General features: G+C 37.2%; 1 non-coding gene across 1 annotated transcript; it reads left to right on the top strand.

Moving 5' to 3' along the window:
* Positions 1-4086: 4086 nt before the first annotated feature.
* On the top strand, positions 4087-4160 carry Trnat-agu. Its single transcript has one exon. It is a non-coding gene; the product is annotated as a tRNA-Thr (tRNA).
* Positions 4161-6486: the final 2326 nt, after the last annotated feature.

Here is a 6486-nt window from a genome sequence, read left to right as displayed (position 1 = left end):
TCATTTGATAAATTCTCAGTTTTTTTTAAGAAATTATATCTATACTCATATTATAAAACTGTACTGTACTTATCTCAACATAATCACAGTCTTAAATTATAGACAGAAATTCATGATTAAAGTTTATCGTTAGCTTTTTTATAACGAACGGAATAGGGTCCAGATATTGTACACTGACGAGACATGATTATCCCTCGACAATCGTCACAATTATGCCGGCTTTCGTAACCGAATTTATACAACTATTTATTAAACACTATCAGTCTTACTTATTAATTTGGCGAAGCTATGCTTAGCTAAAATACAAATTTACTCGACTAGCTGTAAGTCAAAACCCGCCATCTAGTCTCTTAATAAGATTTAAACTAGAAAACCGGTGATTTTTTGACAGCTATTTAGCCAATTTTTAACCACTTAACACTAAAACAAGTTTATAAGTAAGACACTATATTAGATAAATACTAGAAATGGAATCAATCACATAAGCATTACTTCGCATGAGATATCAAATACATAGACTAATTATACTGAATACTTGCACATACAGGAAGCAATTACCCCCTAATCTAATATAACAATATGAACATATGTCTGTACGTCATGACATCTAATTAACTGCATGATTGACTTGTCTATCGCACTAATTGCCCCAGGCTGGCGGGAAAAAGTCCACGCTGCCTTTGATTCTAACCAACAGAGCTTGTAATTGTCAAGGGATGATGCTTATGATCTAGGGCTTAGGGTCAATTATTTAATCAAAAGTTTTTCTTTATGTTTTCATCAAATAATTTTATGAAGGTATTAAAAATACGTGGACCTTTAAAGACCCCGTACCTTATATATATAACTAGCTTTTGCTCGCTGCTTCGCCGGCATGAAGGAGTTTTCCGGGATAAAAGTACCGTTATATATTTTCCCGGGATAGAAACTAACCTATAACCTTTCATGGGTCTTAAACTATCTCCATACTAAATTTCATGAAAATTCGTTCAGTAGATTTTGAGAAAAATAATAACGTACAAGCATATAGGACTTTGGTTTAAATTATGTATACATCATAATAATGTCAGCCCTGTATACTGTCCCACTGCTGGGCACGGGCCTCCTCTAATACTAAAAGGGATAAGCCTTTAGTCTACCACGCTGGCCTAGTGCGGATTGGCAGACTTCATAGGTACCTATCTCAAAATTCATATAAAAAACTTCTCAGGTATGTAGGTTTCCTCACGATGTTTTCCTTCACCGTTAAAGCAAGCAATAATTCACAAAGAATACACTAATAATATAGACATTCAGAGCTGCGTGCCTCCGTTTGAACCTGCGGACATTCGTCTCGGCAGTCCGTTCCACAACCAACTAGGCTATCTTTGCTACACGTAAAACATGGGTAATATTTTATCGTTGCAAAAATATATCGATATATCTGTGTTATGGGTTTATAATGTTAGTTTGTTTATCGAAGGGTTACGAGTGATAAATGGGGCTATAAAGGTAGCCATTTAGGGGACATTTGCTGAGTCCGCTGTTTCTTACAAGTTATGAATGTTTTAACGTGGAATATTTTTACTTGTACGTTTGACTTTACGGAGGAGGTAAGTTGATTTATTTACTACTTTGCTTGCGGTTCTGGTAGTTAAAGACCTTGGTAAAAGCCCTACCTTGCCCTTTCCCGGATAATAAGTAGTCTATCCAAGATATTACGGTCTGTTTGAGTACCAAAATTTTTAGTTGTGGTTTTTTATTACTAACAAATAATCAAATATCTACACACTGTTTGAGACTAAATATTGCTCGCTACTTCGTATATTCTTTAATATTCTTCGCATACTCTTGAATAGCTTTTCCCGCTACAAAAGTCCCTGAAGCACTAAAGCGATTAATAACACAACTTATACACTAGCGCTATTTATTTAAAGTCAGATTAAAAATGACATTATTATCCATTGGACCAATTTACCTGGAAGAGAACTAGCTTATGTGATAATCCAGGACATGGTCGACTCGCGTACCAAATTTCATCCAAATCCGTTCAGCCTTTTCTGATTTTACATCTAATAAGTATCCAAACATATACACAAAATTTTGCATTTATAATATAAGTATGATAAGAATGATTACGATACGATTGTAGTGTTGAAGTCTCGGGTTCGATTCCCGAGTCGGGCGTGATATTTGGTTTTCCTACTCATTATCAGCCTGGAATCTTGAATTTGTGACCGATATGGCGAAGGCACGCCACCTATCACACCATAGAACGAACTACACACGGCGCAAAGTGCACCTGCTGGGCCTCTGCTTACACCTTCGGGGACACAAGCCGTGAGTGTGTGTATAATTAAACTACTAGTGACCATTACTAGAGACCGCGGGGCATCGTTACCTAACGCAGTCGGGACAACTCACTCAACGCCTAGTCTCTGCATTATTATTATATATACATATAATTGTGTCTCCTATTTGAAGGTATACAGGGCACGGGCCGAAGCCAAGTGCAATTTAATGAAAAAATGCAAGAAATTATATCCTTCGTACACCTTATGCTGCCCCTTATAATTTCGTTTTCTCTTATATCCATCCCGTGGTTGTAAAGAGATTGCCTTGTGCGATAAGACCGCCATTTGTACTTTTTTTTCTTTTCTTGTTATATTATTTTTATCCCTGGTGTACAATAAAGTGTAATAAATAAATAAAATAAATTAATTCTATGGGTCGGTAATGATAAAAAATTTCGAACAATACGGCAAATGTTTAATATTATTGCTTTTGCAGAAGGATGTATGTATTATTATGTAATTATCTCTGCACCACTCTAAGGTTGACTGGTAGAGAATGCCTATGGCATTAACTCCGCCTGTATACATTTTTATATGAAAAGCTAATATAAGTAAATAAATAAAGGCTTATGTCTTCAAGCTTAACAAACTCATGGTCATTGTTACACGTTGAAATCGCTTAAAGGGTAGGTAGATATATAACTATAGCAACAAGGTTAGCACTATTTCCCGCTCTACGATGGTCGAGTTTGTTTTTGTGTTATATAGCAATGTTAGATTTAATCAGATAATGTCTTTTTTTTACAAGGGCATGACAAAATGTACCCACTGCATCTGATGATAAGTGGACTCCAAATAGAAAGTCGACTGACGAGATAAGATTAGCCTTCGACAGTCCACACAATTATGAAAGCTGGAACTATTCCTTCGTTTTTAATTGTTACGTACGAAAAATTACTTAAATCTAATCGTATAAGCTTTTGTTCCGGGAAGGATATTTAACATAGATGAAAACGAGAGCAATAACGTTTTAATACAAATAAACGTTAATACTAACAGCTTGCTTGCTCAGTGGTCAACAGTGTAAAGATGTTGATTATACTCTATTTCCGCCTTAACTAAATAAATGCTAATGGCTGCCATACATGCTACGGTCCATCGGAAAGATCCACCGGTGCAGGTATGCCTGCGCAGGTAGACCGAAATGTGTGTGGGAATAGACCTGTGCAGATTTTTCAGCCTGTGCAGGCGACCGGCGCAGGATCGAAAATAAATTCTTTCAATTGATACCTGCACAGATGACCTCTCCGATAGACCGTAGCGTGTATGGCTTACATAAGAATTGATTTTCGATCCTGCGCCGGTCGCCTGCACAGGCTCTATTCCCACACACATTACGGTCTATCGGCGCAGGCATACCTGCACATGACCTCTCCGGTAGACCGTAGCGTGTATGGCTTACATAACACGAGACGAAGGGTCATATAACCCGATTCCTGCCGGCTTCCCTTTATATACAATTTATGTAGAATCTAATTATCATTAGAACGATTTGCAAACCACATTCATGCATATTAGTACATATGTTGTGTCGGGTTCACTTTCCATAAATTTCACCTTTCGCCATTAGTAGCAATGATACATAAAATACTGCATAGCACTGCACTACTGTTACACTCGTCATCAATTCCAATGGGTAATAATTACACTGGCTCAATGACTGGCTCCAATATTACTGAAAGCTTTATTGCGCTCCACGGCAGATACAGACAAAAGTCGCCAATGATTGACAAAATTGCCGTGGAAAGCAACCGGCGCCGTGGCTTAGTTGGTTAAAGCGCCTGTCTAGTAAACAGGAGATCGGGGGTTCGAATCCCCCCGGGGCCTAGCTGAATAAGTCAGTGTATTTTTATGTTTGCGAAACTGTTAAATTTTTGCGAATTTTTTTATTTAATATAGGTATGCATCTACTATAGTTATTATTAATCTTCTCTTCCTTCTAATTTTATAAATGCGAAATTTTGTGATGATGGTTGTATGTATGTTCGTACCTCTTTCACGAAAAGACTATTGAACGGATTTGGATAAAACTTTACAGTAATATTGGTTATACATTAAAATAACACATAGGCCACAATTTATAAAAACTTGTGTATTTTGGTCATGATAAAATGATAAATATTAAGTAAGTTGGGAAAAAATATTTCCCGGAAAACTCCTTCACACAGGGAAGCCGCGAGCAAAAGCTAGTACTATATAAATGGAAAAATTTATGAAGATATTTGGATGTTTATCAGAAGTAAACGCAAAAACAACTGAACTAATTTGGATGAATTTTGTCACACGGAAAGTCTACGTGTTGGATTAATTAACAGGCTACTTTTTAATAGAGTATTTTGCTGTCATAGGAAATAATTAAATGTATAATCCGATTTTTAAATGTATGGCGCTGGCGTGCAGGTGGCGCTATGGGTTTCTACAGTTGTTTTAGTTTTTTTTTAGCGCGAATTGCTTCTCAACGCGTAGCTGGGATCAAAAGTAAGTGTACAATAAAAAGTACAAAGTACAATAGATCATTGGCAATTAATAGCCTCGTTGCTGTAGTTACAATTGTATACGGTGCGCGTACAACTACCGCGCTGAGGTCCTAGAATCGAAACCCGGGTTGGACCAAAATAATTATGACTGGGTTTTTCCAATTTAAAAATTACTCAGCTGCAGAGTCACATATCTCCCTCTCAGTAGTAGAGGAGGCCCATGCTCAGCAGTGGGCAAGTATATAATACAGGGCTGGTATTATTATATTATTATTAGAGTCATATAAAGTAATATGATTTCTAGAAGCTCTAAATTACCCTTTAGAAGTCAAATACAGAAGGCAATATTGGACACGCATTGTGAGGACGTTCCTCACTTTGAATCCCTAAACATGACTTAGGTCTTGAACCTCGCCATTGAATAGTGATGCATTTTTCCTTTACTAATTTTAAATGCGTTGTCGTTTGAAAATATACATAAAAACGTGAAAAAATAACTTTCAAAATAAAGAGAAAGAACAAATTAATATGATTACTCAAACAACCGCACTGAAATAGGACTAATTCGTTTCAGTAAAGCAAACAATCTCTCACAAGCTAAATGTTTGTTTAGGAAGTAAAACATTTGACCATCCCACAAACACGGATTCACATTTATTCACATTTTAATAATTAAACAGATTGGCATTATGGTTTGCGAGCATAATTAAAAGAAGTATTAATGCAACTTCAATTAAATTTGACTGACCATTCTGCTTGAATGTGGTAAGAAAACGTGACACTAACGTTGAGAGCCTAACACGTGAATGACTGATGCATTGGTCTCTCGATCAACCACAAACATCAAAATTAAACATCGACTCACGAGTTGAATTTTTTGGGATTTTCTAAGAGGACTGTTTACGCTTAAAAATTGCTGGCGGTGGCAGTCTGTAGGTAAGTAAGACACACTGCCGCCAGTAATTATTGGTTCGAGTGATAAATATGTATTCAACATATTATGTTGTATGATCTGATGCTTGTCTTACTCTATACTAAGTACCTACATATGTTGAGTATGTTTGTTTGAACGCGCTAACCTCAGGAACTACTAAACCGATTGTATTTTTTGTACTAATAGGAAGCTACATTACACCTGATTACTATAGGCTACTTTTTATCTGGGGGAAATATTTATCCTGGAAACCCTGCAGCCCCGCCCTCCGGCAAAAATTTGCCTAAAGTACTAAGGAATAATGTAGGTGTGGCGGTACAATCGATACATACACCGCCATCTTGTCAATATCGCCGGAACTGCAAGAGGATCGATGCAGTGACGCAACTACAGTGATATCACACAGCAATCACGATAGATGGCGACGTCGATCCTGAATCACGCTTGCACAATTTGAGCAACGCGTTGCATATATACCATCTCGAATAGGAACCGTCGGAGGGGCCGCGGCCGGTCAGGCGCAACATCTGCCTGACTGGAAATCTTCCCCTTCCATAGAGGAACGCGCAACCATCTGTTCCTCTACAGTGGCGTCTACCTTTACGCCGCTAAAGTAGGTTCCCATTACTGAACAAAAAATAAAAGTGGGAAATACTCCCAAGATTAGCGCGTTCCAACAAACTCTTCAGCTTTATTTATAAGGGTAGATTATTTATTGCTTTATAATTTTTTTATTTTTTTA

Source organism: Manduca sexta, chromosome 6, assembly GCF_014839805.1.
Source record: "Manduca sexta isolate Smith_Timp_Sample1 chromosome 6, JHU_Msex_v1.0, whole genome shotgun sequence".
Classification (NCBI taxonomy): domain Eukaryota; kingdom Metazoa; phylum Arthropoda; class Insecta; order Lepidoptera; family Sphingidae; genus Manduca; species Manduca sexta.
Note: the sequence above shows the minus strand (reverse complement) of the source record. Positions and strands in the feature narration are given on the sequence as shown.